Source organism: Anomaloglossus baeobatrachus, chromosome 2 (genome assembly GCF_048569485.1).
Source record: "Anomaloglossus baeobatrachus isolate aAnoBae1 chromosome 2, aAnoBae1.hap1, whole genome shotgun sequence".
Taxonomy (NCBI): Eukaryota; Metazoa; Chordata; class Amphibia; order Anura; family Aromobatidae; genus Anomaloglossus; species Anomaloglossus baeobatrachus.
Window position 1 is genome coordinate 342,428,753 of NC_134354.1, and position 9,309 is coordinate 342,438,061.

Sequence of the window (9,309 nt, forward strand, 5' to 3'; positions counted from 1 at the left end):
GCTTAGTAACAATGAGTTTGAGTGTGCAATGCAGGCAGCAGTGCTGCAAATATCTTTGCACTAGTGGGACTATACAGAAGTCCAATAGCCACGTTTAGGATGCCTCTAGGTTCACTCAGTGTTTGCTAGTATAATGGCTTAGTAACAATGAGTTTGAGTGTGCAATGCAGGCAGACGTGCTGCAAATATCGGTGCACTACTGGGACTATACAGAAGTCCAATAGCCACGTTTAGAATGCCACTAGGTTCACTCAGTGTTTGCTAGTATAATGGCTTAGTAAAAATGAGTTTGAGTGTGCAATGCAGGCAGACGTGCTGCAAATATCTTTGCACTAGTGGGACTATACAGAAGTCCAATAGCCACATTTAGGATGCCACTAGGTTCACTCAGTGTTTGCTAGTATAATGGCTTAGTAACAATGAGTTTGAGTGTGCAATGCAGGCAGACGTGCTGCAAATATCTTTGCACTAGTGGGACTATACAGAAGTCCAATAGCCACGTTTAGGATGCCACTAGGTTCACTCATTGTTTGCTAGTATAATGGCTTAGTAACAATGAGTTTGAGTGTGCAATGCAGGCAGACGTGCTGCAAATATCTTTGCACTAGTGGGACTATACAGAAGTCCAATAGCCACGTTTAGGATGCCACTAGGTTCACTCAGTGTTTGCTAGTATAATGGCTTAGTAACAATGAGTTTGAATGTGCAATGCAGGCAGACGTGCTGCAAATATCTGTGCACTACTGGGACTATACAGAAGTCCAATAGCCACGTTTAGGATGCCACTAAGTTCACTCATTGTTTGCTAGTATAATGGCTTAGTAACAATGAGTTTGAGTGTGCAATGCAGGCAGACATGCTGCAAATATCTTTGCACTAGTGGGACTATACAGAAATCCAATAGCCACGTTTAGGATGCCACTAGGTTCACTCAGTGTTTGCTAGTATAATGGCTTAGTAACAATGAGTTTGAGTGTGCAATGCAGGCAGAGGTGCTGCAAATATCTTTGCACTACTGGAACTATACAGAAGTCCAATAGCCATGTTTAGGATGCCACTAAGTTCACTCAGTGTTTGCTAGTATAATGGCTTAGTAACAATGAGTTGGAGTGTGCAAAGGGCAGGAGGGTACAGTGGCAGGGTTGTGGGTCTCTGGGTAGAGGAAATGAAGCCTGCCTTTCTATCCCTCCTAATGGGAAAATGCAGCGAGGAAATCCCTGACCTTAGCTACACAGACGCTGTCATCTTGTGTAGCTGTTAAACTCTGTTTTCAGGACCTGTCACCTATGGCTCTGACCCTGCCGGTATGAGCCCTTAAAAGGACTGATAGAATGTGCTATCCCTATGCTGCCCAGCACTGTGTATGGAGCGTATACAGCTGTATCTGCGATAGGAGCTGCGCCAGTGAAGTCTGACACCAAGGACGCAGAAGGCAGATAATGGCGTGCGGGAGGAAAATGTCCGGTTTAATAATGCAGGGACATGTGACATGGACATCCTATCACACATGCCGTTGCTTCTCTGGCTAAAAGTCCACTTAGCTGTGTGTGTGTCTGGGATTGGCTGACATGCTGGCCCTCTCCACTACACGCGCGCGCTTAGGGAAGGAAGACAAGGAAAAAAAAAACAATGGCGATTGCCATTATCCATACAGCAGTGATCTGAACGCACTGTTCCCGCACACTATACACTGAAATGTTATAATAGTGTAAGTCACAGAGTGACTTACACTATTACAGCGGAAAGCCAGCTAGGAATTAGCTATTTTTTTTGCTGCTAGAACCGTTCTCGAACGTATCTAGAACTATCGAGCTTTTATCAAAAAGCTCGAGTTCTAGATCGATCTAAGACAGCCCCCAAAATCAATCGAGCCGCGAACTGGAGAACCACAAACCACGAACCGCGCTCAACTCTAGTCAAAACTCGTCTCTAATTGCCATTACTGTGCAGGATTTCACAGGTTTTCTAGTGTGGTTGTCATTAAGTCTGCTTCACATGCAGTAAGTTCTGGGTTCAATCCCCAGTGAAACCAACCTGTTTTCGGTGTTGAAGTAATTTCCTATCAACCTGTAAGAAATGAAATTTTTGGTTTTGTTGCCAAATGACAATACATTTTGGCTTCCATCACAAAGAGAACTACGAATTTGGATTTCTTTTTTATTGACCATTTTAGCAGAAAACATAATCCCATATTATAAAAATCCTGTTTGTTTCAAAATATATAGTTCCCATAAATACAAAAGCAAACGACTAAACTGTGTAGAAAAAAGTATCACATTCAATGTAAACTTCAATTTAAGCAATATCCCTTTGTAGGAATAAAACTGGTAAGATATGTAATAAAAATTGTAAATGTTTCATTACCAAAAATACTTTCCATCAGCAATAAAAAGGCCCCGTCAGTGACAATTCTGCTCTGCTAGCCAATACACAGCAACTTTTTATCTGGTATCATAGTGTAGTGGTCATCACGTCTGCTTAACACGTAAAAGGTCCCGGGTTCAATACCCAGTAAAACCATTCTGTGCTTGGTGTTGAGATAATACCCTATCAAACTACAATATATGAAGTTCTTGGCTTTGTTGACGAATGATGGGTTGTTTTAGCTTCCATCACCAACAGAACTATGAATTATTTTATTTTTTTCCCCTGGCGGTCAAAACTCGTCTCTAATTGCCATTACTTTGCAGGATATCACAGGTTTCATAGTGTAGTGGTCATCACGTCTGCATAACGCGCAGAAGGTCCTGGGTTCAAACCCCAGTAAAAGCAATCTGTTCTTGGTGTTGAAATAATACCGTATCAAACTACAATATATGAAGTTCTTGGCTTTGTTGCCGAATGATGGGATGTTTTGGCTTCCATCAGCCACAGAACTAAGAATTTTTTTTTTTCCCCTGGTGGTCAAAACTCGTCTCCAATTGCCATTGCTTTGCAAGATTTCACAGGTTTCATAGTGTAGTGGTCATCACGTCTGCTTGACACGCAGAAGGTCCTGGGTTCAATCCCCAGTGAAACCAATCTGTTATCGATGTTGAAGTAATTTCCTATCGACTTGTAATATATGAAATTCTTGGTTTAATTGCCAAATGACAATACATTTTGGCTTCCATCACCAAGAGAACTACGATTTTGGGTTTTTTTTTTTTATTGACCATTTTAGCAGAAAACATAATCCCATATTATAAAAATCCTGTTTGTTTGAAAAAATATAGTTCCCATAAATACAAAAGCAAAAGACAAAACTTTGTGGAAAAAGTAACACATTCAATATAAACTTCAATTTAAGCAAAATCCCTTTGTCGGAATAAAACTAGTAAAATATGAAATAAAAATTGTAAATGTTTTATTAACCAAAAACACTTTTCTTCAGCAATAAAAAGGCCCCGTCAGTTACAATTCGGCTCCGATAGCCAATACTCTATAATTTTTTTGTCAGGTTTCATAGTGTAGTGGTAATCACGTCTGCTTTACATGCAGAAAGACCTGAGTTCATTCCCCAGTGAAACCCATCTGTCCTTGGTGATGAAATAGTACCCTATCAACCAGCAATATATAAAGTTCTTGGCTTTGTTGCCGAATAACAGGATGTTTTGGCTTCCATCACCAACTGAACTAAGAATTATTCTTTTTTCCCGCTGGCGGTCAAAACTCGTCTTAATTGCCATTACTTTGCAGGTTTTCACAGGTTTCATAGTGTAGTGGTAATCACGTCTGCTTAACACGCAGAAGGTCCTGGGTTCAATCCCCAGTGAAACCAGTCTGTTCTTGGTGTTAAAATAATACCCTATCCAACTACAATATATGAAGTTCTTGGCTTTTTTGCCGAATGACAGGATGTTTTGGCTACCATCACCAATAGAACTACGAATTATTTTTTTTTTCCCCTGGTGGTCAAAACTCGTCTCTAATTGCCTTCTCTTTGCAGGATTTCACAGGTTTTAAATTGTAGTAGTCATCACGTCTGCTTCACACGCAGAAGGTCCTGGGTTCAATTCCCAGTAAAAACAAGCCGTTTTCGCTGTTGAAGTAATTTGCTATCAACCTATAATATATAAAATTCTTGCTTTCGTTGCCACATGATAATACATTTTGGCTTCCATCACAAAGAGAACTACGATTTTGGGTTTCTTTTTTATTGACCATTTTAACAGAAAACATAATTCCATATTATAAAAATCCTGTTTGCTTTAAAATATATAGTTCCCATAAATACAGAAGCAAATGACTAAACTGTGTAGAAAAAAGTAACACATTCAATGTAAACTTCAATTTAAGCAATATCCCTATGTAGGAATAAAACTGGTAAAATATGTAATAAAAATTGTAAATGTTTCATTACCAAAACTACTTTTCTTCAGCAATAAAAAGGCCCCGTCAGTCACAATTCTGCTCTGCTTGCCAATACACAGTAAATTTCTATCAGGTTTCATAGTGTAGTAGTCATCACGTCTGCTTAACTCGCAGAAGGTCCTAAGTTCAAAGCCTAGTGAAACCAATCTGTTCTTAGTGTTGAAATAATACACTATCTAAATACAATACATGAAGTTGTTGCCGAATGACGGGATGTTTTGGCTTCCATCACCAATAGAACTACGAATTATTTTTTTTTTTCCCCTGGTGGTCAAAACTCGTCTCTAATTGCCATTATTTTGCAGGATTTCACAGGTTTCAAAGTGTAGTAGTCATCCCATCTGCTTCACACGCAGAAGGTCCTGGGTTCAATCCCTAGTAAAAAACAAGCCGTTTTCGCTGTTGAAGTAATTTGCTATCAGCCTGTAATATATAAAATTCTTGGTTTCGTTGCCAAATGACAATACATTTTGGCTTTCACCACAAAGAGAACTACGATTTTGGGTTTCTTTTTTATTGTCCATTTTAGCAGAAAACATAATCCCATATTATAAAAATCCTGTTTGTTTCAAAATATATAGTTCCCATAAATACAAAAGCAAATTACTAAACTGTGTAGAAAAAAGTAACACATTCAATGTAAACTTCAATTTAAGCAATACCCCTTTGTAGGAATAAAACTGGTAAAATATGTAATACAAATTGTATATGTTTCATTACCAAAAATACTTTCCTTCAGCAATAAAAAGGCCCCGTCAGTCACAATTCTACTCTGCTTGCCAATACTCAGTAATTTTCCATAAGGTTTCATAGTGTAGTGGGCATCACGTCTGCTTAAGATGCGGAAGGTCCTAGGTTCAATCCCCAGTAAAACCAATCTGTTTTTGGTGTTGAAATAATAACCTATCAAACTACAATATATGAAGTTCTTGGCATTGTTGCCGAATGATGAGATGTTTTAGATTCCATCATCAACAGAACTACGAATTATTTTTTTTTCCTCTGGCGGTCAAAACTCGTCTCTAATTGCCATTACTTTGCAGGATTTCACAGGTTTCAAAGTGTAGTGGTCATCACGTCTGCTTAATTCGCAAAAGGTCCTGAGTTAACTTGCAGAAGGTCCTAGGTTCAATCCCCAGTGAAACCAATCTGGTCTTAATGTTAAAATAATACCCTATCAACCAGCAATATATAAAGTTCTTGGCTTTGTTGTCGAATAACAGGATGTTTTGGCTTCCATCATCAACAGAACTACGAATTTTTTTTTTTCCCCTGGCGGTCAAAACTTGTCTCCAATTGCCATTGCTTTGCAGGATTTTACAGGTTTCATAGAGTAGTGATCATCATGTCTGCTTAACATGCAGAAGTTCCTGGGTTCAATCCCCAGTGAAACCAATCTGTTCTTGGTGTTGAAATAATACCCTATCCAACTACAATATATGAAGTTCTTGGCATTGTTGCCGAATGACGGGATGTTTTGGCTTCCATCACCAATAGAACTACGAATTATATTTTTTTTTCCCCTGGTGGTCAAAACTCGTCTCTAATTTCCATTACTTTGCAGAATTTCACAGGTTTCAAAGTGTAGTGGTCATAACGTCTGCTTAACACGCAGAAGGTTCTGGGTTTAATCCCAAGTGAAACCAATCTGTTCTTGGTGTTGAAATAATACCCTATGCAATTACATTACATAAAGTTCTTGGCTTTGTTGCTGAATGACGGGACGTTTTGGATACCATAACCAACAGAACTACGAATTTTTTTTTTCCTGGCAGTCAAAACTCGTCTCTAATTGCCATTACTTTGCAGGATTTCACAAGTTTTAAAGTGTGGTTGTCATCAAGTCAGCATCACATGCAGAACGTTCTGGGTTCAATCCCCAGTGAAACCAATCTGTTTTCGGTGTTGAAGTAATTTCCTATCAACCTTTAATGTATGAAATTCTTGGTTTCTTTGCCAAATGACAATACATTTTGGCTTCTATCACAAGGAGAACTACGATTTTGGGTTTCTTTTTTATTGAACATTTTAGCAGAAAACATAATCCAATATTATAAAAAAAAACTGTTTGTTTCAAAATATATAGTTCCCATAAATACAAAAGCAAACGACTAAACTTTGTGGAAAAAAGTAACACATTCAATGTAAACTTCAATTTAAGCAAAATCCCTTTGTAGGAATAAAACTGGTCAAATATGTAATAAAAATTGTAAATGTTTCATTAACCAAAAATACTTTCCTTCAGCAATAAAAAGGCCCTGTCAGTCACAATTCTGCTCTGCTTGCCAATACACAGTAATTTTCCATCAGGTATCATAGTGTACTGGTCATCACGTCTGCTCAACACGCAGGTCCTGGGTTCAATCCCCAGTAAAAGCAATCTGTTCTTGGTGTTGAAATAATACCCTATCAAACTACAATATATGAAGTTCTTGGCTTTGTTGCCGAATGTTGGGATGTTTTGGCTTCCATCACCAACAGAACTATGAATTATTTTTTTTTGCCCCTGGCGGTCAAAACTCGTCTCTAATTGCCATTACTTTGCAGGATTTCACAGGTTTTCAAGGGTGGTGGTCATCAAGTCTGCTTCACATGCAGAACGTTCTGGGTTCAATCTCCACTGAAACCAATACGTTTTCGGAGTTGAAATTATTTCCTATCGACTTGTAATATATGAAATTAGCAGAAAACATAATCCCATATTATAAAAATCCTGTTTGTTTTAAAATATATGGTTCCCATAAATACAAAAGCAAACGACTAAACTATGTAGAAAAAAGTAACATTTTCAATGTAAACTTCAATTTAAGCAAAATCCGTTTGTAGGAATAAAACTGGTAAAATATGTAATAAAAATTGTAAATGTTTCATTAACCAAAAATACTTTCCTTCAGCATTAACACGCAGAAAGTCCTTGGTTAAATCCCCAGTAAAACCAATCTGTTCTTGGTGTTGAAATAATACCCTATCAAACTAGAAAATATGAAGTTCTTGGCTTTGTTGCCGAATGATGGGATGTTTTGGCTTCCATCACCAACAGAAATACAAATTATTTTTTTTTCCCCTGGCGGTCAAAACTCGTCTCTAATTGCCATTACTTTGCAGGATTTCACAGGTTTTCTAGTGTGGTGTTCATCAAGTCTGCTTCACATGCAGAGTATTCTGGGTTTATTCCCTAGTGAAACCAATCCGTTTTTGGAGTTGAAGTTATTTCCTATCGACTTTTAATATATGAAATTATTGGTTTAGTTGCCAAATGACAATACATTTTGGCTTCCATCACCAAGAGAACTACGATTTTGGGTTTCTTTTTTATTGACCTTTTAGCAGAAAACATAATCCCATATTATAAAAATCCTGTTTTTTTCAAAATATATAGTTCCCATAAATACAAAAGAAAACAACTAAACCATGTAGAAAAAAGTAACACATTCAATGTAAACTTGAATTTAAGCAAAATTCCTTTGTAGGAATAAAACTGGTAAAATATGTAATAAAAATTGTAAATGTTTCATTAATAGAGATGAGCGAACTGGTCCCGGTTCGGCTCAAGGCCGGTTCGCCGAACGGGGTCGCGTTCGAGTTCGGTTCGTCGAACGTTCGACGAACCGAACTCGAACGTATAAGCTATAAAGGGAGGCAATCACAAACACATAAAAATGCATTATAAATGTACACAAACAGTTAATAAACATTGCCATAACACTTACCGGTCCTCGCGATCCCTTCTGCACTCTGTCTCCTGCCGCTATTCCATCCGATGATCGCTGAATCCTCCCGGTGACCTGCACTGCCAGCAGAGATGCAGGACCTATCGTGACGTCAAAATAGCCATGTGACCAGTCACTTGGCTATTATCTCATTGGCTACAGACTGGTCACATGACTATGACACGTCATGTAGGACCTGCGAGTGCATCTCTCCGGTACACGGTGCACATATGTGTATCGCCGTGTACCGGCGACATGCTCTAGCACACGGTCGACTCTCCGTTCCGTTAGGGACCGGCTGACACAGCCGGTCATTAACGGAGATCGCCGTTGCCATAGCAACGCAGTTAGCGGTGACGTCACCGCTAACCGCGGCTCCGAGAGCACCGTTGCTATGGTAACGCGTCTGTCAGCGTTACCGCTAGCAGCCAGCACTGATCACTCACGGAGTGAAGGCTGCACGCTGCTTCCCGATTGTAGTGATGTTTGTAGTGAGGATGGAGGTTCCCCAGCCCCAAGTGATGAGCTGGTGAACCTCATCCTTCCTCACTACAATCGTCACTACTACACTAGTGATGATTGTAGTGAGGATGGAGGTTCCCCAGCCCCAAGTAATGAGCTGGTGAATCTCATCCTCACTACAATCGTCACTACTACTACACTAGTGATGATTGTAGTGAGGATGGAGGTTCCCCAGCCCCAAGTGATGAGCTGGTGAATCTCATCCTTCCTCACTACAATCGTCACTACTACTACACTAGTGATGATTGTAGTGAGGATGGAGGTTCCCCAGCCCCAAGTGATGAGCTGGTGAATCTCATCCTTCCTCACTACAATTGTCACTACTACTACACTAGAAAGAAAGAAGACAGAAGAGCAGGATCGTGGAGGGCTGACAGGGGGTAATAAAGATGGAGTCTCTAATGTGTCTGTGTATTTATTTCTATTAAAGTATTTTTTCTCTGTGTGGTGTCTTTTTTTTAACCCTTTATTGGAGATTCTTAATGGCCGGGTCAAACGTGCCTGACATTAAGAATCTCTGGCTTAATACTGGCTGGTAAAACAAAGCCAGTATTAACTCATGATTACCCAACAAGCCACCCGGCTCCAGGGCTGTTGGAAGAGTTGGATACAGCGCCAGATGATGGCGCTTCTATGAGAGCGCCATTTTCTGGGACGGCTGCGGACTGAAATCCGCAGCAGAGGCGCCCACAAACCTCGGGCTAACCTGTGCTGCGGATTCCAA

The 9,309-nt window shown here is 39.5% G+C and overlaps 2 non-coding genes across 2 annotated transcripts; both read left to right on the forward strand.

The window, feature by feature from the left end:
• Window positions 1–2,947: 2,947 nt before the first annotated feature.
• TRNAV-GAC (transfer RNA valine (anticodon GAC)) lies at window positions 2,948–3,020 on the forward strand. Its single transcript has one exon. It is a non-coding gene; the product is annotated as a tRNA-Val (tRNA).
• Window positions 3,021–3,687: 667 nt separating this feature from the next.
• Window positions 3,688–3,760, forward strand: TRNAV-AAC (transfer RNA valine (anticodon AAC)). Its single transcript has one exon. It is a non-coding gene; the product is annotated as a tRNA-Val (tRNA).
• Window positions 3,761–9,309: the final 5,549 nt, after the last annotated feature.